Source organism: Pinus tabuliformis, chromosome J (genome assembly GCF_031772625.1).
Source record: "Pinus tabuliformis cultivar Carrire ecotype Pingquan chromosome J, CPIR1, whole genome shotgun sequence".
NCBI lineage: Eukaryota > Viridiplantae > Streptophyta > Pinopsida > Pinales > Pinaceae > Pinus > Pinus tabuliformis.
Window position 1 is genome coordinate 1,197,621,881 of NC_142295.1, and position 27,663 is coordinate 1,197,649,543.

At 39.6% G+C, this 27,663-nt stretch overlaps 1 pseudogene; it reads left to right on the forward strand.

Annotated features, from left to right (window-relative positions):
• The first annotated feature begins 3,991 nt into the window (after positions 1–3,991).
• LOC149231413 (uncharacterized) overlaps positions 3,992–27,663 on the forward strand; it is a 51,237-nt pseudogene continuing 27,565 nt past the window's right edge.

The window sequence follows — 27,663 nt, forward strand, 5'->3', positions numbered from 1 at the left end:
GTCGCTTGCGGTTCAGGAAGGTGATACATAAGCTTCAAATCTTGCGCAGCAAATGATCCTACGAGCCCATGTCCATCAACTTTGAATTGTCTGTTCTTCAATTTTGCATCATCCAGTATCCACTTGATCATATCTGTGTATGGTAGAATTTTGGGTCTTGCCGCTATCCTGTGAAGGAATGAACATGCTAGGTCCTCCAATGATGCCTCAGAAGAGCGTGGTGCACCCGCAACAGCAATCACCTTCATTATTCTAGGCTTTTGTTCCTCTAGCAGCCTGTACATGCCTTCCCATGTTGATATCCCTGTGTCTTTGTTACAGGCTGTGTCTGTGTACAGGGGCGCCATCTCCTTGGTCTTCTCCCTCACTTCGGAGCTTTGAGCTTTATTTTTCTTTCCCATTTCTCTTTGCGTTTCTGTCTGAGTCGTCTTAGCGTTTTGTTCCTGCAGATTACGAGTGAAATGGAAATGACTGATCCAGAAAGGTGATGGGAGAGTTTTAAATGCAACAAATAAATCAAATATGCCACCTTACGTGAAGCAAATCTCTACCAAGGCACGCGTCTTTAATCCATTTAATAACTGACAACTAATTCATTTACTATCATTAAAAGCGCATGATTTTGGGTCAGATTATAGTAAGTGGCTTTTCTTTGAATGGCGCGCCCGAAGGATTCGTACCGCAGTGATTTATGATTTGATGACGTAACCTCGCATGTCGCGCGATCGCTAATCGCATCATCGCAAATCGCATGGATGTGGCATCGCAGCGATCGCAATATCGCAGATCGCAGAAATTTGATGTTTACCAAATCTTGCCTGGCTCATTTCTGCGATATGCGATCTAGCGATCGGCGTGATCGCAGATCGGCGAATCTTTAAGTTTTTCTTTATGAACATTACTATTTTGCGATGCGATGTCATTATTAACACAAGGGTGGTGCGCATAAAAAGGGAAATGAAGGTGTTTCCTATCTTTTGCAATGCGACCTTAAAGGTTTTCTCTTTTATCATAGACTTAGGCTTGAAATATCCAAAAGGCTTTTCCTAAGCGTATGATTGTGACTTCAAGAAGAAACTCTTGCTTTTCCTAAAAATTAACTAAGGGTCCCCATTCATTCAGTATCATGGTTGATACTTAATTGAATAAGGGGGGGTGTTGCTGGCCACAACAGTTTCATAATTATGTCCTATATTTTTTTGTTAATTTACTCATATATGTTCAATTATGCCTTATAATTATGTCTTATAAAAAAATTATTTACTCATATATGTAGTAATTATGTATTGTATGTTCAATCAATTAGGTAAGTACCAGGTCAAAGATATGAATGTATATATCGAACCTCTTATCGATGAGTTAATGGAGTTATGGAACAATGTCACTATGTATGATATCTCTAGACCATTAGTTGCACAAAGGGAATTTGAATTCCATGCAATGCTTGTATGGACAATTCATGATGCCCCAGGGCTAACACATTTTTGTGGTATGTTATAACGTTACCTTGCACTTTAATAATGTTTAATTTTATGAAGTTCATTTCAATTATGTTTTTTAAATATTTCAACCTTCATTACATACTTAAAATAATTGATATAAAAATATTCCATCTGTTGCAGGTCTTCAAACAAAGGGTAAATTTGCTTGTCCAGTTTGTGGTCCTAATATTGAATCTCATTGTTCAAGAAGCTTAGGAAAGGAGGTGTTTGATGAGTATAGGTACTTCCTTTCTAAGAACCATAGGTACCGAAGTACGAAAAACATCTTTCCAATGGGAAAGAAGATAGTGGAGTAGGACCACAGAGAATGACACCTCATGCATGAAAGTTGCAGTATAATAGAGTTCTCAAGGTATGGATCAAATTGTCTATGTATCAATATACATTATACATTTGGATTATTTTATCTTTTTATGGGATTTTCTTCAATGTACTAATTGATAGGTTATATTGTTGTTATAATATCTCTATCTATGATTTACGTTGTAGGTCGTGAAGGCATTAATAACATGGAACTTCCACAATGAATGAAAAGTTATCCCGAGAAATTCAATAGACTCCCATACTACGAGCACCTAGAAATTGTCCATTTGTTTCATACAATGCACATCAGGAAGAATGTAACAAAGACCTTATGGCAAATCTTAGATGGAAGGAAATATAAAGAAAAATTTATCAAGATTTGTAATGACATTAAGGAGGTCGAACATGCATTGCAAAATGAAATTAATTCAAATAGCAATGGAGATGGCCAAAATATAAGCACCCTTCCATGGTTATTGACAAAGCAACAAAGCAAGCATGTTAAAGAGGTTATTGAAAAAATTAAATTTCCAACTAGATTTTCTTCAAACATAAAGAATATCCTAACAAAAAAGGTGGATTAGGTGGGGTAAAAAATCATGATTGGCATACGTTCATTAAGGTAATTATTTTGGTGTATATATATTTTATACATTGGTGAAACATCTTGTTAATTAGTGTTTTTTTTTCTACTAATTTGGGAAAAAATAATGATCGATCATTATTTTTGTTACAATATGTTATACATTTATCTCTCCAAGAAAACTTTGACAACAATGTCAAACAAGTTATGTATGATCTTGGAAAATACATGAGGTAAGTGGAGATTTATGTGCAAGGTGTAATTTTTTCAATAAGTTGTTGTGTCACATATTTTTCACTACATGTGTTTATTTTTCATCATGTACTATATTATTCTTTTTTTGTTGAAACCTGTGATTTTCTTGCTTCATTTGTAGATGGTTGTCATCTAAAGAAATCGATAAAGAAGATATAAAGTATTGGAGAAAAAAAATTCCTCATCTAATGTGTGAAATGCAAAAGTATCAACCTCCGACATTTTTCAATGCACAAAAACACTGCCTCATACACCAAGTCGAGGAGATTGAAAAGTGTGGACCTGTAGACACAAGATCAATGTGGATGGTTGAGAGGCACTTGAAATCATTGAAGGCTTTGGTCAGACAAAGAGCACGTCTTGAGGGTTCTATGGTAGAGGGATATATGGAATATCAAACCATGGTTTATATTCATCAATATAGTCCCGCAATAGGAAAAATTATTAATGTATTGGATCACATTTGGGATGTCAACTCCGTAATGGGCAATTTTGAAGGGGAGCACCTATTGGGGAAAGGTAGAATGAGGAAAGTGAGATGTAAGTAGATAGTGGATATTTATAGCACATTTGACTTATTTATTTTATGTATATCGTACTTATTTAATTTTTAGTCATCCTGCATAATCCATTATTATGAAGGTATAACATGGTAACTAATATAATATATGTGAATTGTTTTATTTTAATACAACCAGTTGAGAGTGGGATGCAATACATTTATACATTGCGAACAATAAAGATTGGATGAAGGTATGGATTGAACAATGCAAACAAGATAATAATTCGAGGTTATCATGGTATGGTGTGTCTTCATTGGTCAAAGAAGCTCAACATAGTGGAGATACCAATGTTACACAGTGGGAAATTGATTTAGCATATAGTTTAAAAGATTATCAAACAAGCATATTCTCCCATACTACTTAGTTTTTTTACTATTATATTGATGCATATGGCATGTTTTTTTCTTAATTTTCAAAATTTTCAAGTATAAATTAATATGCATGATTATCAATTGACAATGAATTTTTTATGTGTTTTATGCATTGTAGTTGAAACACCACAACAAAATGTGGTACAATGGCCACAAATTTCGCATCAAAAGGTTGGATGAAAAGATGAAAACTTATGATAGTGGGATAATTGCAATATTTTAAGTTATCAATGTTTCCTCTAGAGGTGACAGACATCCATAACTCTCTAAGAATCAATACTATGGGTATCTGCATGATATGATTGAGTCTAACTTTGAATCCTTCAAAATAGTTATGTTCGATGTCAAATGGTTTAGGCTATGAATCCATGAACGTGACCCTGATAGAATTGTTATTAAGCATGCTAACTTACCATGGTTGATACAAGGAATATTGAGCCAGGATCAGAGCGATATGTTCTTCCAAGCCAATGTGAATATGTATTTTATGTAGACGTTCCAAGTAGAGCAGGTTGGTCATATGTTGTTAGATATGATCCCATAGGAAGGCCTGTAAATTATAATGTAGAGAAAGAAGATGAAATTGAAGAAGAAGATGACGTAGAGGAGTAGGGGGTTCTGGTAGTGTTAGACGAAGATGTCAAATAAGTTCAAGGAATATATGTTAATCAAGACAATGCTAATTTGGATGAACTATATGATATTGACATTGTGTTAGATGAATAACTTAAAGGAGATGAACCAAATGTAGAAGAGCGTGTTCCAGATGATGATATAAACTATGATGATGATGATGACGTTGACGTTGATGCTGATATGGTGGATCCTTTGTAACCATATGAGCTTCCACCTTCACGTAGTTGGCCTTGTTAAGTAGAGAATATATTATTCTTGAAACGAAGAGAAGCTCATTTATGTTTATCCCAAATTTCCAATTTTCACTTTAATGGTTTGTTAAGAAGACATACCGATTGAGTTGGATGACAGGTGAAATAGAAGACACGATGGTCAGGAAGACATGCAAAGTAAGGCTAACCCATGACTTCATGTGAATTGAGTTCCCACTAGGGTGTCTCATAATTATTTTTAGAAAATTAACTAAATTAATGTTTAGGTGTTAAAATTCAATTTATAATTGATTGATTATGCAACATGGACGTACTAAAAAATCATAATATTTTGTTTTCGTTGATGAGATAATGATTTATGTTGACTGATTTGCATAGAAAGGTGATTTCCCATGCCCTATACGCACCGGCACGAAGGCAGAGTGCCCGGGAACCCCTGCGGGAAACGCAAGCTGGGAATGCCAAGACATCCGCCCAATAGGGGCACCTGTATGACAGGTTGGTGGGTCAACCCGACTTGGAAAGGGGATTCCACATAAAAGAAGTAAGGTTGGTCCATGACTGCGCATGAACAGAGTTCCCACCAAGGGGTCTCATAATGATTTTTAGAAAAATGATTAAAGTAATGTTTGGGTGTAAAAGTAGGTTTATAATTGATTTATTATGCAACATGGTACTAACAAATTATAATATTGTGTTATCATTAATGAGCAAATGAAGGAGGTGCGCCCAGGTGCCCATGGGGGCATCGTATGTTGGGCATGCCAGGGTGCCAGACACCCATGGGGGCATCGTGTGTTGGGCACGCTAGGGCACTCACTTAGCAGGGGCGCTCTGAGACAAGTTGGTGGTTCGACCCAACTTAGAAAGGGGCGTCTGCACAAAATAAGTAATTTCGGCCCATGACTACCCATGAACAGAGTTCCCACAAGGGGGTCTCATAATGATTTTTAGAAAATTAAGTCAAATAATGTTTAGGTTTTAAAATCCAGCTTATAAATGATTGATTATGCAACATGGGTGCACTAACAAACGATAATATTTAGTTGTCATTGATGAGATAATGATTTGTGTTGATTGATTTGTAGAACATGGTGAACACCCGCGCCCTAGATGCACTCGCATGAAGGCTAAGTGCCCAGGTGCCCCTGTGTTCGTTGTGATTTGGGCACGCGAAGACGTCCGCTTGGTAGGGGTGCCCATGCGACGAGTTTGTGGGTCGACCTGACTTGGAAAGGGGCTCCCACATAAAAGAAGTAAGGTTGACCCATGACTTCCCATGAACAGAGTTCCCACCAAGGGATCTCATAATGATTTTTAGAAAATTGACAAAATTAATGTTGACATCCCACCCATAGACATTAGCACTTGTCAAACATTGTATTTTCTTCCAAGGTCTTTTAAATGCTGAAGATTCACTTGTCGTGGATGCTTCTAGTGGCCCGACTTCCCTACCCTGGGTATGTACCATACCTCTCATTAGGATAATTTTGAGGTCTAAAATGGGAATCCTAAGAAAAATGTACAACCAAAATAAAATTTATAAGAACCAATACGATTCAAGATGATGATGTCAACCATGGTGGATGATTCACCATTTTTGGAGTAAAAAAGTAAAAAGATTAAAAAATAATAAAATAATAAAACCACTTTCTCATAATTTTTGGATTTCCATCTACTAGCCACTAAATCATCTTAGTCACTACAGGCAAATATGAGGTTTCAATATTATGGATTCAAGATGGATGTTGGAGACACTGTAGACTTGGAAAACAATTTAAATCTCATGGAGGATGGAAATTGAACCTGGTCAAAACCAAAATCATGATTCATATTGTTAGGTCCCTATACTACTAGTGTAGCTCCTTATTGTTATTAGTGCAACCCCCTTATTGTATTTTTGTGCCCATGTAGTTCCCATGTTGTTATTATTGTGCCCCATAGAAGCCCACTATTGTTATTGTTGTGCCCCTACAATATTATTGTTATGTAGGCTCTGATTATATTGGGACCACTTAGACTCCTATATATAGAAAGGAGGTATTGTCATTTGTATCATCCAAGAATTGTTCATTTGTGTAATGTAAAGGAGGTTTCCCCCTCGAAGAAGTTGATTTTGAAGTCGTTGATCTATCTTTTCTTCTATTTTGTGAGCTGGTTACATAACATTTGGTATCAGAGCTTTGGATTCTAGGGTTTCGCTGCTCCAAATAGGCCATTGAGGCATTTTCACTATAAAGTTCTTTCTACGATGTTTAATAAGCTAAAATTAAAACCCATTTGAGATGAAATCGTGATGAACCTTGGGTCTGAATTTCATATATTTATCACTATATTTTCGGAGATATGATCCAAGGAAGTTAGGGTTTTTGCAGGGTCCTAAATTACATCCCAAACAGGTGACCTTGGGAAAATCATCATAACTTTCTCTCTAAGCATCAGATTGAAATTTCATAAGAAGTTATAGAAAGAAGATGGATTGTAGTTTGTTTTGTATTGATGTTAGGTTCAAAGGTCAAAACAGTGACACGTGACAAGTTGTACAATTTCTATCTATTGAACCAGTCTATAATCAGGTCATCGTAGGAGATTTCACATAGCTCTTTATTGAAGAATCTAATATTGATTAGACTGGTGGGGTTAGAAAGAGGACTCAGAGGGATACCATAGGCCAAAATTGCAGAACTTGAAGACATGAAATTACAGGATTACAGTCGTTTAAATATCAAGCTCCTAAAAGCAAGAAAACTAATGATTCGAATCAAGAAAATAGGAACACCTAGTAAGCAAAATTGGATGGATGATTTGAAGAACACGATCAAAGCTAAGATAAATAGTTTTATATGTGCCTTGGAAACTAATATCGATGGTATGGAAGAAAATTTTAAGAAAGACAAGGAATATTTGAAAAAAGATATGGAAGGTTTGAAGGAATGTGGGACAAAGTTTCCACAAGAAAGGCCTCCTAATGACGAAAAGGTAGTAGAGGAAATCATGATGAGAAAAAAATAAAAGTTAATCATGATTTCATAGAATCTAACATTGGATTGAAGACCCACCATATTCCAAATATCGACATGAAGAATTTTGATGGCAAGGATCCCATCACATGGATACTACAAATGGAGAAATATTTTGATCTACATGATGTGCAACTGTTACAAAAGGTATGTATTGCATCTTTATATTTAGAACCAAATCAATTTTTATGGTATAAAGGGATTTTTTCTCATAACCCACTTGTCACCTGGTCAATTTTTACAGAGGAAATGATATCACATTATGATGATACAAAGAGAAACACCTTCTTTATCCAATTGATAAATCTCAAACAAAAGGGTTCAATGGCAGAGCACATTAAGGACTTCCAAAACTTGAATATAAGGGTAAATGATATTCTAGAGAAGCAGAGGATTGATGTCTTCATAGGGACTTTAAAGGATAATATTCAACATTAGGTTTGTCTTTGGGAACCCGATTCATTGGAGAAGGCATTTAGGTTGGCAAGAAAAATTGAAAGAAAAATTATGGCAACAAGAAATCCTACCACTCACAATTATAAAGATGGAAGTGTTGTTGTTCCTAGCCTTCCACAACCTACAAGGTTGACACCACAAAAATTGGAAGAAAAAGGAGAAAATGACCTTTGTTATAGTTGTGATAGCATGTACACTAAAGTTCATAATTGTGATGAGAAGAAATTATTTTACATTGATTGTCAAGAGGAGGAAGAAAAGGATCAAGAAACGTCAAAAAAAGAGGATGTACACCAGGAACCAACCCCAAAGAAAGAAGAAATGAATCCAACCATATCTTGTAAAGCATTAATAGGAATTACCACTCCTCAAACTCTCAATATAGAAGTACATATCAAGAAGAAAAAGGATAACCTCACTTTTGTGCAAAATCAAATGAAACTATAGGCATATCAACATCGCAGTGAAAGAAGTTTTCATATAGGTGATGAGGTATTTTTACAACTACAACCATACAAAAAAATTCCCTCAAGAAAGATAAGAAGGATAACAAATTATCACCAAAGTAATATGGTCCTTACAAAGTCCTGCAAAAGATTGGTACTATGGCATACAAATTGGAGTTTCCTGCATCTTCCTGAGTGGCCCTAGTTTTCCATGTGTCATGCTTAAAGAAGGTTATAGGTGAGAAGCTCCCAATTCAAACAATATTGTCGGAACTTGACGAGGAAGGAAAAATTATATTGGAACCTAAAGCATTCACAGAAACAAGAACCCAACAGATATGAAATCGATCAATTTCAGAGTATCTCATCAAGTTGAAGAAATTACCCGCTTAAGATTCCACATGGGAGGATGTGAATTTTATACAAAAGCATCCAGAACTACTCAAGCATTGAGGAAAACACTTTTTGAAGGAGAGGGGAATGATGTAGAAATTTTGAATAATATGACACATATTCACAGAGATTATCCCGATTATACACTATTGTGGAATACATGCACAATACATAATCTCCTCTACGTTGATCATCAATTTACAGAAGCAGAAACAATAACATGCGCACATAGAAGCATCAATCACACATATCAACACAGTATTTTCCCGGAGAAAGAATCTCGCTAAAAACCACAACTATCTGTATATTATATTGATTGAGAACATGTAACAATACATAGTACAATACTCCTCACAAGTATATAGCACTATCTCCTCCTGTTACGCACAATACAGCTCAGATCTGATCTCCAAATCTCCCCCGCTGCTTTGCCTGCCTCCACTGCACAATCCTGCAAGAGAATGAATGAGAATGGCTGATCCAAACTCCTATTTACCTTGTGAAAATCACCCACACTGTAAATCACGTGAGCACAAGCTATATTTCACTTGGTATTGGCCCACACTACGCAGATATCATTGGCATAACTCAATCCCATGCATGTGCACAATCTCATGCACAACTGATAGCAATCTCAACCTCTAACACCTATCCCTGCTAAATTGTACATGCACTGAGTTAATTGATGTATTCTTCAGTTGCATTATGAGTTAATAATTAGCGAATTAATTAATAACTAATTCACACAACTCATCACTTAGTCTATTGATCAGTTAGACTAAATACAACTAGTTCTACTAAGTCAAACTAAACACAACTCCATTAACTGCTCATCCAACTCCACAAAACTCAACCACATGAGTTCTAACTGATGTCCTGCATGCATTAGCTCAACTAACACATAAGAAAACATATTTCCTTCTGTCAGCTGCATGTGCCACATCTGTAGCTCAAACTGAAGTGCTCCAAGAGGATAAGATAAAGTTTATAGTCTAAATATTATTATGAGACAATAATATTTGACTTTTCTATTTTTGACTAGCAGTCTAAAAATAGACTCTGATCACTCCTGCTATGATCACTCCTGCTGTGATCCAAAAATATACTTTGTGCCATAATTTTCCTGCAGGACCACTTAGTGAAGGCGACTCCTTTCCACAAGGCTCCATCATCTTGTTGCATTCTCAACAAGCATTTCTTGTTGCACACTTTTCAACAAATGATATGTCCCTATACTGCTAGTGTAGCCCATTATTGTTATTAGTGTGACCCCCTTGTTGTATTTTTGTGCCCATGTAGTCCCCATGTTGTTATTATTGTGCTTGATAGAAGCCCACTATTGTTATTGTTGTGCCCCTACAATATTATTGTTATGTAGGCTCTGATTATATTGGGACCACTTAGACCCCTATATATAGAAAGAAGGTATTGTCATTTGTATCATCCAAGAATTGTTCATTTGTGTAATGTAAAGGAGGTTCCCCCTCGAAGAGGTTGATTTTGATGTCATTGATCTATCTTTTTTTCTATTTTGTGAGCTGGTTACATAACACATATAGTTTTGTTTCTGTATGAGACATGTTCTCAACAAAAAATCCAATGGATTAATATTTGGACACATATTGTCTAAGTGTTAGTGAGTTCATGAGTTCACACATTGCAAGGGAATGTTTATCCCTTCAACTATCCATTTCCTCCCCTATTGTGGACTCATAACCCTCTTTTATCCTAACAACCTTCTTTGGGAATTATATTGGTTTTATCCTTATACATTTTTAACATATGTCATTGAGTATCAAGGGGACATTGCCACATGGTATCTAAGGTAATATAAAGCACTGCTAAGCTTAGTTACAAACCCATGTCCAAACACTTCATCAAAACCTCTTTGGTGATGATCATATTGGTCATTTCTTGGATTGTACACTCCAACAACATCCAAAATGACATCCATTGTCTCCAATACCTTTGGATCTCGGGTGCATACAATTTGGGCCCCTACAAATTTGTGAGTGAGGCATATCATGAAGCATCCAAGCACCTCATCATAGTGAAAAGTTCCATTAAGTGTACCAATCATTTTCATGGTTTTCCCTATCTCTTCTTTAGACATATCCACAACATTCAACAAAGAAGCCATTATCGAAAAATGCTTGACTGAATACACACTTTTAATAGTGAAACTCCAATATGAGACTACAAATTTTATCATTAGATATAGTGGTAGAAGTGGCCATGAAAACATCTTCATGCAACAAGAGAACATTGATGTATCTTAGTAAAGACTTATAGTGTAGGTTTAACCCCGTACATAAATTACCTGCATACGAATTCTAAAATACAGAAAATAAACAATGCGAGAGCATAACACATAAAACATGTATACACATATTTTCCCCTGGATCCCAAAACCGGGACTACTAGCTTGATTTTTCATTATGTTCCTTTCAATGTTAAAATACATATTTATACATGTCGAAGCATCCAATACCATGGACCGAAAACCATCGCATCCAAAACCATGGAACAAAAACCATCACGTCCAAAACCATGTGCGAAAACCATGCACAAAACCATAAGTAGGTCTGTCGAACCTAATATAGGGTCCAAAAAAAATCCACCGAGGCACTGCCCCAGACCTCGTAGAGGGGGGCTACCCGCCCCCTCAAACCCCCTGTTACCCCCCCCCCCCATTGTGCAATCGACGCAACAAAGGGGGGGCTTTTCCCCCCCTCTAACCCCCCGGTTAACTATGTCGGCTAGTCGTGGAAAGAATATAACACAACCCAACATTCTCCCACTTGTTGTTTTCTTTCCTCAGGGGGCCATAGGATATTTTAGTCATTTATCCATCCCTGCAATGCCCATTGTTTCTCTACACCAAGATAACTTCTCAGAGCTCATAGATTTTGTCAATGCATCTGTAGTATTCTTCAAAGTGTCCACTTTTACCAATAACACCTTTTTTTCTTTTATCATATCCATCACAAAGTGATATTAAACATCATGTGCTTTGTCTTTGAATGGTAAGCAAGGTTCTTTGCCAAGAAAATTGCACTTTGGCTATCAGAGTCTATCATAGCTCCCTGTACTAACCCCATACTTGAACACAATCTCTGCAACCAAACTGCTTCCTTGCTTGCATGAGTGGCTGCCATGTATTCTGCCTCTGTAGTTGATAGTGCCACTACAGATTGTTTCTTACTCATCCAATTGACTGCACCTCCAAAACACATACCCACTTGTAGATCTCCTTTGATCCAGATCTCCAGCCCAGTCTGCATCAACAAAGCCACGGATATCCAAAACTCTATCCAATCCTAGTCTTCCTTGGTAGAACAAACCATAATCACTAGTGCCATGCAAATACCTAAAAACCCGCTTCATTGTTGTCCAATGCTCCTTCCCTAGTTTTGACATAAACCTGCTCAATACTCCCACTGCATGTGCAATGTCTAGTCTAGTATAGACCATTACATACATTAGGCTTCCAACTGCACTTGCATATGGAGCACGGGACATGTCCTCTTCCTCTTCTTGTGTCTTGGGATGCTGTTCAGCAAATAACTTTACACCTACATGAATAGGAACCTTCACCGTTTTACTATCCTGCATATTAAACCTATGCAGTATTGTCTTGACATACTTCCTATAGTTTAACCAGAGCTTCCTCTTTGCCCAATCTCTTTTAATTTCCATGCCCAAAATATAGTTTGCAACATCAAGATCTTTCATGTCGAATTTGGAGGATAATTGGGTCTTCAAATCTTGGATAATTTCTTTGTCATTTTCAACCAGCAACATATCATCCACATACAAGACCAGATAAATAACACAGTCACCAATTAATTTAAAATACACATAGTGATCTGCCTTGCTTCTGGTGAAGCTAAGTCCCCGTATAAATGTATCAAATTTATGATACCAAGTCCTTGGTGACTGTTTTAACCCATACAGAGACTTCTTTAACTTGCATAACAGTTCTTTCTTACCCTTCACCGCAAAGCCTTCATGTTGCTTCATGTAGATCTCCTCTTCCAAATCCCCGTGAAGAAACGTTGTCTTCACATCCATATGTTCTACCTCGAAATCAAAAGGAGCAGCAACAAATAAAATTAATCTAATAGAAGCTGCCTTGGCAACAGGAGAAAAAATATCACCAAAATCAATTCCTAGCACCTGGGAATAACCTTTTGCTAGCAACCAAGCTTTGTATTTCTCCACCTTTCCTTCTGCATTTGTCTTCTTCTTGAACACCCATTTGCTTCCAATGGGTTTCCTTCCAGCAGGAAACTCCACCAGATCCCAAGCCTCATTTTTGTGAAAAGATGCCATTTCTTCAACCATGGCCTCTTTCCAAAGTTTTCCATCCTCTTAACCTACTGCTTCCTTCACAGTTCTTAGATCATCATCAGTAATAGATAAAGAAAAATTTGAACAGAAAGCAGATGGACTATACCTTTCTAATTACCTTCTTTCTCGAACTGATCTTCTCACAACCAGAGTTTGTGGCTCTTCATCTTCTAATTCCTCTTCTGTTGTAGAGTTTGATTCTTCCTCCTTTAGCTCAAACTCTATCTTCTCAGGTTCCTTTGATGGGACTTCATGTTTAATAATATTTTTCACCTCTCTGAACACCACATCTCGGTTGTACACAACCTTCCTTGTTACTTGGGTTCGAAAGTTTACAACTCTTTAAACCATCCTTATACCTAATAAAGAAGCACTTTTCAGATTTACTATCTGACGCAGTCTAAAACCCCGCTATACCCACAGTATGCATATAGAATGCATATTCTCATTTGTCCTAGGAATTTCTATGACCATCTTGGTCAAACCTTCATAAGCTAAGGTTAAGGCCCCTTCACTCAAACCAAATCCAGAAACATTTCATTAGACTTTCAATAGTCTAACCCTTCATCTATCTTTCTATTGGGACTTTATAACTCAACCCTTCATCTAAACTTCAATCAATCCTTAAGCCCGTACATATATAACCAACCCCACTCTATAACTATGATTATTCACGGACTTACCCATAAACTTCCTATTGGCGCTTTATTTCTATTATAATTTTTACATAATAGAATTATTCCACAACAGACATAAACCATACCTTTTAGCCTTCTCCACGGTCTTCGCACATTACCCGATTCTTTCCTTTATCGCAATAGCAATCTTTCTCCACCGTTAGAACATGCCTTTGAAACTCTTGACTTGCAATATGCGACTGCCTTCCCCACCGTTGATTTCATTCACCAGATCAACAACTGTTGCTATATCGCATTAAACCATCCTGCGACTTCATCGCCTCTCGCATGCGAAATGCGATCACAACCAGACTTAAAATAAAATGAAATTGTGCCTATAACCTCTTCGGGTCCGCCTTTTCCAAGTTCTTTATCACTTCAATCTCCACCGTCGATCTTACTCTCAATCTGATGGTTGTACTTCTTCCTGATCAACGGACTTGTCCAACACTTTATAACTATTGATCAAGATCCGCTTGATCTGACGGTCCACAATGATATCAGGTTTAACACTTACATGATGTTTTAATGTCTTTTCTCGGAACCGATGAGAATTATAAGCACTTGATCTATAGAAGTTTGGGTCTGCCCTTTCCATTAAAGCTCGATCTCTTTACGGTCTGATATCTGTTGGATGACGAGGCTTTTAGATCCTATGATCTGCGACCCTTCAACTAGCACATGGTTTATCCGCTCACTTAATCCCGCAGTTGACTATGTTATGAGCATTGACTTTAGCGATCAACGATCAGGATTTACTGCGAGACTTCAATTATGATCAAAGGAATTTGTTCTTTCCTACCCTGCTGCTCTTTAATTTGGATTTGTGTCGTTTCTTCAATGTCCTTCTGTGGACTCGCTCTCTTCAGGGCTTCGGTCCTTCGTTGTTCCGCCACAACTCTCTCCTTAACTTAACTCCACTCACGCCTTTATGCTCTTTCACCTCCACTGTAACACTAAAGGCTTCCTCCGATGTATACAAAGCTGAAACACAACTCTATGGTTCTCTCCTCAAACCTCTTGCTAACAACAATTCTATCCAACATTCCTTTTGTTGGAATTGTTATCTCCAAGACAACTCTACCCACAATCGCAACTGTGGAGCTGTCTCAACAACTTCTACCCAACCGCAGTTGGAAGTTGTTCTGTTACACTTCTCTGTATCTCGCCTCCCTTCTGGCTCTGTACCTGCAACCTATGTTACACTGAATTACTCTAGCCACACACAGATTATAATTCAGTTACACAGTACACATTATACAAACTCTGAATCGAGTTGTCTGTATTAATAAACGAGTATTTACACAAGAGCCTCTCTCTCTAGCTTGATTTTCTGATCAGTGGCCTTTCTTCTCTTGCTTGTAGGCTTACAATCTAACTCTTTGACTCACTAGCTACTCATCTAACTACTGACTAACTAACTTGCTCTCGCCTTTTAGGCTTACCTTTATACAAAAAGGTTCTGTTGAACTAATTCTAGTTCAGATCCTTAATTTGTTGAACTAACTCCTGAAAATCTTCTAAATCCACTTTTAACTCCTACTTATCCCTAAGAATCCTCTCTAGTTCCTCGAATCATGAGACCTATAAGAGTTACAATTGATTTCCAACTCTCTCATCATCATTAATCACTCATGTTCTCCTACATTCGAGAGCATTTACAAATATCCTCACACTTATCTAATTAATTCCTACTTTAACCACTCAAAACATTAATAATTACATACATAGGAATCCAACTTCCTTGAAAACACAAGACCCCTAAGTTAACTAGACTATGATGAAATTGTTAAGCTGAATGCTCCTACATCAGACTCCCAAGGTTAAAATAATCATGATCTCCTGATCATGTGTTCTTATATGTTGACAGAAAACCTCCAGGGTCCCAAACTTTAGTTTGTAACTGCCCAAATTCCTTATACCTTTGTTGTTGTTGTATGTCAGATGTCTTTTGTTTCATCTTCCTCTCCTTGTCAATCAGTTTCAAGTTATGATTGATCATTCTTTCTGCTGCTATCAATCTCCTCCATATGGACTGCTTCATCATTAACTTCCATAACTCTTCAATCTCCATCTCTAGCACATCCTTGGGCTACTCCATACTCTGCCATTTACTGCTACCTCTTTCTCTCTACTTTAGGTTGTTGTTGTTGTCCACTAACTCTTCAAACTATTGTTTATTATCTTCTCTTTGAAGTTGTTGGATTCTTACTGCCACCCTTTCATCCTTACCCTCTTTCATGATTATCTCTTTCTGCATTGAATCCTGACTTTCCAGCATTCTCTCTAGTAATCTAACATCTCTGTTCCATGGATTAAATACTTCCACAGAATCTTCCTCTTTCATTTTTATTTGGCTGCTCATCTATGCCAAATTTTCTCCAGCATCTGCAACTAAACCTGCACTCACAAAACAATTATTAAAATAAAAAACATAAGGCCTCAATGCCTCTTCTTCCTTTGGCAACACATCAGTATGTTGCTCTGATTTCTCCTCCTCTATCAGCACATCAGTATGCTGATTTGAATTCTCAAAAGAATTCATGAGACTGTCAGCTATTCTCTCATCCACACCATCTGCTTCAATGGTTTCTTCCTACTCTTGTCCACTGTAGTGAACTCCTTCCTCTGCAATGTCAATTTGTTGAACTTTCATTACCATCTCCTTTTCCTTATGATTGTCATTCATGACAATTTCTTTGTCTTCCTTTTTCAGCAATCTATCCTGAGTATATATCCTCTGCTTTTCCAACTCCCTTCTTTGAAAGTCTAATTTTCCATATAACTCAATAATTTCAATTGGAGTAGAATTTGGAAATTTCACACAATTTTCCATACCTTCCTTTGTTATTGACAAATCATGAGATTTCCTTTCTCCCTTTGCTAAATCTTTTGCATAGACTTCTTCTTTATTAACATCTTTCAGTAGATGTCCTTCTTCTTCAATACATTTTGCCTTGCTGTCCTTCTATAACCCTTCTTCCACATTCATCCTTGTCTCATCATCTGCATTAATATTCTCTTGCATTTGTTCTTCATCAATAACATTAATCAAATTCATTAGATTACCTCTCTGAGACAATATTCCTTCATTTTTGATCAGAATAAGATCCATCTCTATGACAGCTTTAAATGACTGTCTTTTCTCACTGAGTAACTCATCCATAGACTCTTCTTGCTGTGTCCAGTCAAATTCTTCCTCTCTTGAGAATTTTTCTTTGTCACCTTTTACTTCTAGATCTTCACCTATTCTGAAGACATCTTCAAAAGGTTTATTTTCTTCTGTAGTACCTACAATCATACACAAACTATCAGTTTTAAAAACATAAGACCTTGTGGTCTCACTTGATGCTTTAGTCGTCATATCTCCTTCTTGTTCTAAATCCTTCATATGATTCATAATATATTCCACAGATCTCCAGTCTTCATCTTCATCCATAACTCCATCTTATTCTGTTTCACAAATGGGAACTTCTATTCTTAACTCAGCTTCTCTGAGTTATTCCATCATGCTCTTCACTTGCCTCTGTTGTATTCTTCTCTGTAACTTAGACCACTTCACTGCCTTTTTCCTCAATGCCCAACCTCGTCTTTGGCTTTCCTCCTGTATCATTCTTAATGCATCGAGTTGTTATTTTAACTCTGCAATCTCCTTGTCACGTTACTCTTGACTCATCCTCTTGCCACTTACCTTGGCATTCTCCTTCTTCACATTTCTTTTGTTGTGGTCTTCTTCAAAACCTCTGTTATCTCTGTTATGACTATCAGTAGTCATCTTCTTCTCCATCTTCATGAGTTCCTCAATCACTTACTATGAGCTACATTAAAGGCCTCTACAGCAGCAAGTCCTCTCTGCTGCCACTTACCTCACCAAGATTTCCTCTATACTTGGTCTTTTGGCAAGCCCTTGGTTCTCTATCTTTGGAACCTCTTTTGAGCACTTATCTCTGCTCCTTCTAGGTTTCAACTCATCTACATTTTTTAAGAAAATAATTGTCCTCTTGTATTTCAAACACAATGAAATACTTGGTTCTAACCACCTCTTCTTTCACTTAGAAACTCTTACCAGTTTCCTTCATCCCTTAGCAATTCTACCCACACCCTTTGTGGAATTGCCTTTGTGAGTTGCAACAATACCTCTGCAGTAACAAGTCTTCTTCTTGCTACATATGCCTCACTAAGATTATCTCCTCTGAGCTCGGTCTTTTAGCATTTATCTTTTTCTTTCCTGTAGAACCAATTGAGCACTCTTTGCTCTAGGTTGCTGCAATCTTCTCAACTTCCTTTGTTGTCACCCGTATACCAATGTTATTCAAACCAAAGATCATTTCCAAGCTTTCAAAAGCTTGCTTTTCATCTTCCTTCTGAGAACACTTCTTATTCTCATTGTCCAACCTTTAATTGGATTCTTCAGGTTCACTACCACTGCATGGCTCCACAAGCAATCTCCATCCATTCTTCACATTCGAGTGAATCTCCATTTTCCTCAAGAAAACAAACATCATTGTGTCTTCCTTATGCTTTTGCAATCTCTTCTTAATATTATCACATACTCTCATCTAATCTCATGCCTTCTACTTATCAGATTCAAATAACATGATCTCCTCTTTCTTTAGCAATCGCACTTGTATTCTGCACAATTCTGCTTTAATTAAAAAGAGCTTTAACATACTCTGATACCACTATGATGCAGTCTAAAACCCTGCTATACCCATAGTATGCATATAGAATACATATTCTCATTTATCCCAGGAATTTCTATGACCATCTTGGTCAAACCTTCATAAGCTAAGGTTAAGGCCCCTTCACTTAAACCAAATGCGGAAACATTTCATTAGACTTTCTATGGTCTAACCCTTCATCTATATTTCTATTGGGACTTTATAACTCAACCCTTTATCTAAACTTTAAACAATCCTTAAGCCCGCACATATATAACCAACCCCACTCTATAACTATGGTTATTCACGGACTTACCCATAAACTTCCTATCGACGCTTTATTTCTATTATAATGTTTACATAATAGAAGTATTCCACAACACACATAAACCATACCTTTTTGCCTTCTCTTTGGTCTTCGCACATTACCCGATGCTTTCCTTTATCACAATCACAATCTTTCTCCACTGTTAGAACATGCCTTCGGAACTCTTGACTTGCAATATGCGACTGCCTTCCCCACCATTGATTTCATTCACCAAATCAATGATTGTCGCAATATCGCATCAAACCATCCCGCGACTTCATTGCCTCTCGCATGCAATATGCGATCACAACCAGACTTCAAATAAAATGAAACCGCGCCTATAACCTCTTCGGGTCCACCTTTTCCAATTTCTTTATCACTTCAATCTCCACCGTCGATCTTACTCTTGATCCGATGGTTGTACTTCTTCCTGATCAATAGACTTGTCCGATGCTTTATAACCATTGATCAAGATCCACTTGATCTAACAATCCACAATGATATCAGGTGGAACACTTACTCAACGTTTTAACGTCTTTTCTAGACCCGATGAGAATTATAAACACTCGATCTATAGAAGTTCGGGTCTGCCCTTGCCGTTAAAGCTTGATCTCTTTACGATCTGATATTCGTTGGATGACGAGGCTTTTAGATCCTACGATCTGCGACCCTTCAACTAGCACATGGTTTATCCACTCACTTAATCCCACAGTTGACTATGATGTAAGCATTGACTTTGGCGATCGACGATCAGGATTTACTACGGGACTTCAACTATGATCAAAGGAATTTGTTCTTTCCTACCCCACTGCTCTTTGCTATGGATTTGCATCGTTTCTTCAATGTCCTTCTATGGACTCGCTCTCTTCAGAGCTTCGGTCCTTCGTTGTTCCGCCAAAACTCTCTCCTTAACTTAACTCCACTCGAGCCTTTATGCTCTTTCACCTCCAATATAACACTAAAGGATTCTTTTGATGTATACAAAGCCGAAACACAACTCTATGGTTCTTTCCTCAAATCTCTTGCTAACAATAGTTTTCCACAATCGCAACTGTAGAGTTGTCTCAACAACTTCTACCCAACTGCAGTTGGAATTTGTTATGTTACGCTTCTCTGTATCTTGCCTCCCTTCTGGATATGTACCCACAACCTATGTTATACTGAATTACTCTAGCCACACACAGATTATAATTCAACTACATAGTACACATTATACAAACTTTGAATCGAGTTGTATGTATTAATAAACAAGTATTTACACAAGAGCCTCTCTCTATGGCTTGATTTTCTGATCAGTGGCCTTTCTTCTCTTGCCCGTAGGCTTACAATATGACTCTTTGACTCATTAGCTACTCTTCTAACTACTAACTAACTTCCTTCCCTCTCACCTTTTAGGCTTACATTTATACAAACAGGTTTTGTTGAACTAATTCTAGTTCAGATCCTTAATTTGCTGAACTAACCCCTGAAAATCTTCTAAATCCACTTTTAACTCTTACTTATCCCTAAGAATCTTCTTTAGTTCCTCGAATCATGAGATCTATAAGAGTTACAATTGATTTTCAACTCTCTCATCATCATTAATCACTCATGTTCTCCTACATTTGAGATCATTTACAAATATCCTCACACTTATCTAATTAATTCCTACTTTAACCACTCAAAACATTAATAATTACATACATAGGAATCCAACTTCCTTGACGCTCCGGGACACATTGGTAAGCATCATCTACCGTCTGCACCAACTGTTGATTCTGTGACACCAATTCGTCACACTGCAAACTGAGTTGTTCTATGCTTATTTTCTGCTTGTTAAAAACTTGGATTGTGTGGCTCTCCCTGGCCCGTAGCTCTGTCGTTATCCCATCCTGTATCTGATACAACATTTCCCGAGGAAGGTAAGCCAGATTGAGGCCAAGGCCTTTCATCATGCTAATCGACAACCGATCCATCGCATTAGATGACACTAGAGCTCCCTTTGACAACACTATTGTATTTTCCATCCTTGTACGCAACATCTGCTCTATTGCTGAAGTTCTTTCTGTGATGTGTGTTAGCAGGGTACCTTCCTGAGGGGGCCGCACCTGTAACTCCTGCAACTGTGCCCTAAGGGCCCCCAACACAGTTTGATGCTCCTGCATGAACTCCTGAAGTGCTTCACTTGTGACATCGCGGACCATCTCGCTGATGTCATGGAGATCACCTTTGGTTAAGGTGATCGGGTCAATGGCCAACTTCGAGGCCTTGACCTTCTTCCTTGGGCCCGATCTCTCTGCGATGCGCGGGCGCTTTAACTATGTGGACGCAACCCCTAGGTCCACGCTCCCTTCTGTTATTTTTGTTTCCTCTGCCTCCTACCCTGAGGACGTTGCTTGGCTCTCGCCTACCTGTGTTGTTGCTACCTTTGCTACCTACGATGCTGCTTCTATGGCCTTCTTCTGCTCTGTGGCTTTCTGTTCCACTTCTCGCGCTGCCCTTATATTAGCTGCTGCTTTTTCATTCTGCCTTTTCTCTGCCAATTGAGTGATGCGCAGCTTAGCATTGTCCTTTTTCTTCTGGGTTGTCGCCTTCTCCAGTTCTTCCAGGTCTGGGGTGCGCCATTCGAGAGGCCATGTCTCCAAGACAATAAAAATTGCGTCATCAGTGGCTACAAACAGTAGCTTCGTCCACTGCTTCGCCAGATCCTTTCGCGCCCTGATATAAATGTTGTGCATATCAGCTTTGAAGTTTGCAAAACTTTGCAGACTATTGTGCACCATAGGTGACAGGCGTAGCCTCTGATTGATCCACATCCGAATGCTCACCTCCATGAGCACCCAGAAAATTTTGGTGTCACGAATCCGTTTCGCGTCCTTTGTGGCCCAGAGCGAAGCGTACTTCACGGCCTCTAGTAACTCTCTGTCAATGTTGGGGATTAACTTTCATTCGGCAGTTCTCCCGCTACTAGAAATATGGATAATAGCAACCACACGTAGTGGAAGGTTTTACCCTGCTTTTGGGATTCGCGACAGTTTGTCAAAAATTCCTTGCAGAGGAATTAAAACCAGTTGAACTAGACACACTCCATGCACTGCTCAGCCAATGCGACCACTGGCACTAGTACCTCATCGGCGCAGCACTTTCTCATAATTTTTCCATCTAGGAGTTGGGTTTCTACGCGCACCCCTTTTTGCTTGATGCTATAGATGGCATAGCCCCTCTTCTTATTCTCCAACTTATATTTTTCCTTCATGGCTTCTGCAAGAGCCAAATCGCTACCTTTTTCGGCTATATCTAGGGGAGCCAAGAAATATGGTGAATGAGGTCTGTTGTGATGGGAATAGGCTCCTCCAGCCATAGATACCCTTCATGCACCAGGCAGGGCAGCTGCCTGATGAAGAAAATGGTGATGGGCACACGGTGGAAATGTGGTATCCATAATAATTGTAGCAACGTGGCCTTTTCCACACTGTGCAATGATTTTCGCGGCTCTAACATTATCACCGCCCCCTCAGTATTCTACTTCATCAGATGCATGGTCTCTAAGTGCGGGAACTTCTCGCAGTCAGTGAGGTCCCAGTCTTCAAATTTCAAGGTTGGCACATGGCCTAGGTGCATGCCCTCAAATACAATGCCATTGGGGAGGAGCGGGGTCTGGAGTGAACTCTTTGTTTCGTCCAAATCCTTCAATACTTTGGCTTTCCCTTTCTGTAGAGGGACATACGCAGGCAGTTTTGTTGCAAAGCGCAACGGTTGGATATCCTCCTCCACGTCTTCTTCTTCTTCTGCTACGGCGATCAGGGCCTCTAAGTCTTCTTCTTCCTCATCTATTTCTATTGTGATTGCTTTCCCCTTCTCTTCCATGGATATTTTTTTATGCCGCGGATTCCTCGGGGACATGTGTATTGGACCCATTGCCTGTTTATCCTTCTTAGGCATCAATATTCACAGTGGTTTGGGGATTTTTCTCACTACCCTAGTGCCTTCTAGAACATCCTCCACCATTTGAGTCTGTGCGGCCTCGCCGACAAGTACCTCTTCAATTCCCAACCCATCCTTAGTGAACTTCATCATGTCTAGGCTATATTCTGTCTCGCATGACCTTAGGGGCTCAATTATTGCTCGGCTCTCAATGCTTTGTGCTCTGCTCAAGCACTCAATTCTCAAATGACCAAGTGTTGTTCATTGGCCATCCCTTTGAGTTTTATAGCGCCTTTCGAATTCGAATTTGACCGTTCCCCCCAATTTCGGGCCATTAATGCTTTCTTGGCGGCAGAATTTTCCCAAATCTTGCCCATAACTCGTGCCTTAAATGCCTGTTGCTCGCTCCATTTGGCCTCAAATCGAACATCCCATCATGAATAGTGACACCAATGGTCACTTCCCACCCAACCTGCACGACAGCACAGCCCTCTATGCGCAGTCACGAACCCTTTGACATTCTGATTTTGCGCGCATTTCCAATATCGTGCAGCCCCCAGGGAGAATATTTTATAGTCCCGTGCTCCCTTTCAACTGCCTGGAGCGCTAAGACTGTTCTTTCTAAGGCTAGTCAAGTGGTCTTGCCACCCGTGCAGGGCTCCATCCTGTCCTCTAGCACGGTTCGTGGAGAATCCTCATATTCCATTGTGGTGATTGGCATTGTGCACTCTACTATTTGCAATGCACTACCCTGGTCACTACATTTGGTGATATGCGGTCCAAGCCAAGGTAGCAGACTAACCAGTTCACGACGATAGTTTTCCAATTTGTCAATATGACTGTACGCACCTTGCCTTGCCATCCTTGGTTTTTCAATGAGAATTACTTCCTTTATTTCGTTTTCCAACTTCTTGACCTCTGCATCCATTAAAGTGCTTTTCTCCCTTAGTCGTACCCGGTCTTTTTCAAGTTCACGAAGTCTAAATTTTGCCCTCGGATTTCTTCCTCAAGTATTATATGTTTTGTTTCCCACAGCTGTGTGATTTCTTTGTTCCAGCCTGCACGAATCATCATATCTATGGGTGCTATTATGTGCGGACTCAGCTTCACATGCTCCTTAGGGACTACAGCCCTTGCTTCATACTTCAGCTTCAGAAGTGCTTGTGCAGTCAGAGTTTTGCACATGGTCCTATAATCCCATGCAACCATTGGTACGCGCAGGTCCCAGTCGGTACGTCTCACATGGTGGACCTTGTTCAGTACTTCGCACACCTTGTCAAAGGCTTCCCCGTGGATGGTTTTGGCACACTAGGTTTGATCGTACTTCGTCGTTCGCGCACTTTTCTTGCCTTCTTCTACTTGTTGTTCTTGTTTCCTATCGTGAGAGCGATGTGAATTTGTACGCGCTATGTACCATATGCATGTACCCATCTGGAAAGGTGGGTGCGCAGGCTCTTTCATCCATCATGTTTGGATTCCATCCTCATTTGAGGCCTCCCAAATCGTAAGTGCATCATATTTTTGCATTCTTTCCAGTCCCCGAAATTATGTTGGTGTGTACCCCACCACTTTGTGGGCATAGCGCGCAGTGCCCATTTCAGAGCATCAAACTACTATTGTTCTAGCACTTCTCTTTCAAATTTGTTTAGGAATTCATCCACCGTTGTCAACCCATCATACATAAGTAGATCTCTTGCCTCTATTTCTACACAGCATAGTGACCTTATCATCATGATGCAATTTAGCGTGGTTACCTCATGTAACCGGTTTTTCCATCGTTCTATTTCTTCGTCCGAATCTGAAGTGTAGGAGCTCTCGTGCTCCCACGAAATCCTGCCATCTGTTATAGGATTCACCCAGTCCTACACCCGCGTAGTTATCTTGTAGATACATTCTAGATCATCATCACTAACATCGTCATGCACCAGTTCGGTGTAGTGCGCTCCTTCCATAGGGTCTAGAGGTACTACTGCGCATAGTGACATTTTCTCAAAAATCATCTTGTGCTTCTTGAGATTTATTACTCCGTTCATATCAGTGGCCCAATCTATTCCTAGTAGCATGTGATAGGGATTGTTGTCATCAAAAATCTCTATCACTTCGAAATCTGCAAGCGCGCTCGCACCTTCAATATCCATCGTTACTCCCTGTAATCTCCCCATGGGTAGGATCTTTTGTTGGTTCGCCATTCCCAATTGAATAGGAGACCACTGTAACGTGGGCCTACCCATGCATTCCCATGTATGCTTTGGCAGTACATTCGCGTCCGTTCCTAGATCTAGAATTACTTGATCCATTTCCTACTCCCCGATTTGCATAGTCAATCTCATTTCCCTTCCTATTCGCGATGTATGTTTTCCGAGCTTCCAGACTACGCACGGTTCTCCTGTCCTGGGCACCTAGTAATAAGTTATTATAGTCCCTTTACAGCCTTGCTATCGTGCGGTAGCTTCATGCATGTCTCCAGAAAGGTAGTGAGCATTGAAGGATCCATCTCTGGTTCTAGTTGATCGTTACTACCTGAAGTGGAGGCCTCCATGAAGCTCTTCTTAGCTTCCATGAATGTCTCCTTCGTGCGTTCCAGATCAAATTTAGGTTCCTTTGTAGGAGCCTTACGAACCCATGCACTTTCTTTAGGCTGCTTACCTTTGTCATATCCCGTTGTGATACCACTTTGAAGCACAACGTTTACATTCAGGTCCTCTTTGCACGGCTCAGACCTCATCATTTGTAGGTTCTAAGTCGGGGGAGGCTGGAGTGCTCCTTTATCGCGCAACCTTGTTATCAATGTAGGGTAATCCTCTATCTCATGATCAAATTGGTTACAATATAAACAAGATGCCCTTGTCAGATTTGTACAATCACGGGCATAATGGCCTGGCCCTCCACAATTGTAACAAATCAGTTGTCCGCGACCCCTTCTTGGTCCCATTCCACCTCAACCTTGTCCGCACCCCTGAAATCCAGAGCGCGCCATCCCTACATTTTGATCAAGGGCTCATGTTTCGGTCTGCACCCTGTAGGTAGGGGTCTAATTCATCATTATTTCATAACTTCTGTAGGTGCACTCATCATGGCCTACCAACCTGCAGAAATTACAGAACAATTCTTGGTACATCTGCATATACTTCTTTAATAAGTGACAGTTATAAGTAGCGTGTTTTCCTCCTATCTGACAAATCGTGCACCATAATCTAGGCGTCGCGCTTGGTCCTACTTGTGCCTCTGGTCTTAATGGCATCAACCCTCCTCCCGCCAAGTAGTTTGCGAAGACTGGACAATGGTCCTTGTCATGCCCCTAGCCTTTGCATTTTATGCACCATACCTCCTCACGCGCTTCTAGTCGAGTTGTCCTATCCTGTTTAAAAATTTGCATTTCCACACATAAATTTTGCAGTTGCTTGTGGATTTGTTGGACTCCCAGGCCAGGATCTTGTATTGGGGTCTCGTGCAGTCTCATTGCAATCTCCAAAGCTTTGGCCTCGGTGGAAAACTTCTGCTATGATAGCGTCATCCTTAGATGCGATGTTAGTGATGCTACAAACCATGTGTGGTGTTTTCCATCCGTCAAGGTCATGTTGGCTTCGTGAATCATACTCTTCAGTCTCTGATCCACATCCCATGGCGTTTCGCCTAGAAGCATTGCAATTTCCTGAAACCCCATAATCGATTGTGTCTCCAATTTTGGGCTGCTAAATTCCCTATTCAGTGCGGCCTGGATATCTGCAATCAATGGTTGGATGGTCATTAGAATGCTTAATGTACCATGTCAGTGCACGATCCTGCAACGTGTTGACCAGCGTTGCCTTATTTTATTTTCATCCATGACTCCTTGTGCTTCCCATATAGCTTTTACGACGAACCAAAATTGGTCTGTATCTTCATTCCTTACTCCTCTAAATACTAGCAATTTTATTGCACTCACCATATTGAACTATGGTGGTGGCAGAGGTGGTGTGGGCGGAGATGGGGGTGACAATGGTGAAATCGGTGGCGGTGTAGGTGGGGGCGGTATGTGCAAAATTCGTTGCCTTATCAAACTGATCGCGCTTCTAAGAGAAACTTTCGTGGGCTCTTCCTCACTTTCCCGCTGAGGCGAAATCAAGGGGCTATTTTCTGTCTCTACACTACCTTTGTTTCTATAGATCCTCCCACTTCGCGTAGCCCCAAACATCAATTTATTCGCATAACCCTCTTTTCACACAATATCATTTTAATCCAAGTGTTCAACGATTTAATGTACTTACCTCGCAGTCCTTTGAGGAAGCGTTGTTCTGCCTCGTTGTAGCTGACGGTCGTATCTACTGCGAACTCGGTGATAAACCCTCCTATAATTCGATCGAGCCAATGGTCCACAACGCGCGCAATCTTATCTTCCGATGCTTCTAGTCTGCACACCAATTCTGGAGTCCACACAATCAGTTTGTTGAGCCTACACCTTCCCTGACTGTTTGCTAGCTTTGCGATCCACTCATACAACTCAGAGGGGAAGGATGCAAAGAAAATTTCATGGATTTCCATATATAAGTAGTGCTATAACCACTGTTCTTTTGATACTTTCGAATTTATGTTTTCCTGCACCGCGAACTCGTGAATCTTTCTATCCAACCACCCTTCAATTTCTTTCTTTGTTGGATTCCAGTGAAATGACATCAGACATCCCTTATGCAGATCCCGGTCCCGGCAATGAAACCTTATTTTTGGCTTGTTGGGGCCTGACCCAAGTTCAGAGGTGATTTAGCCAAACAAATCCCAGTACTAATGGCCCTTTCGGCAACAGTCCGTGGAACGTGGACTGAGGTCTCACCCGAAGTAGTATGGAAGGGTGCTAGAACCAGGTTTCCACACCCTGGAGATGTCTGATGGTTTTAAGTGGTCCACAGTTGCACACGTTGCTACACGCACTTCCCTGTACATTGCAGCCTAACATATTGCCTTCGCGCAGCCCTACTTGAGGGTCGAACAATGTTATTACCCAAGTCCTTACTAATCATCCAATATTAGTTGATTAAATTTGTTGAT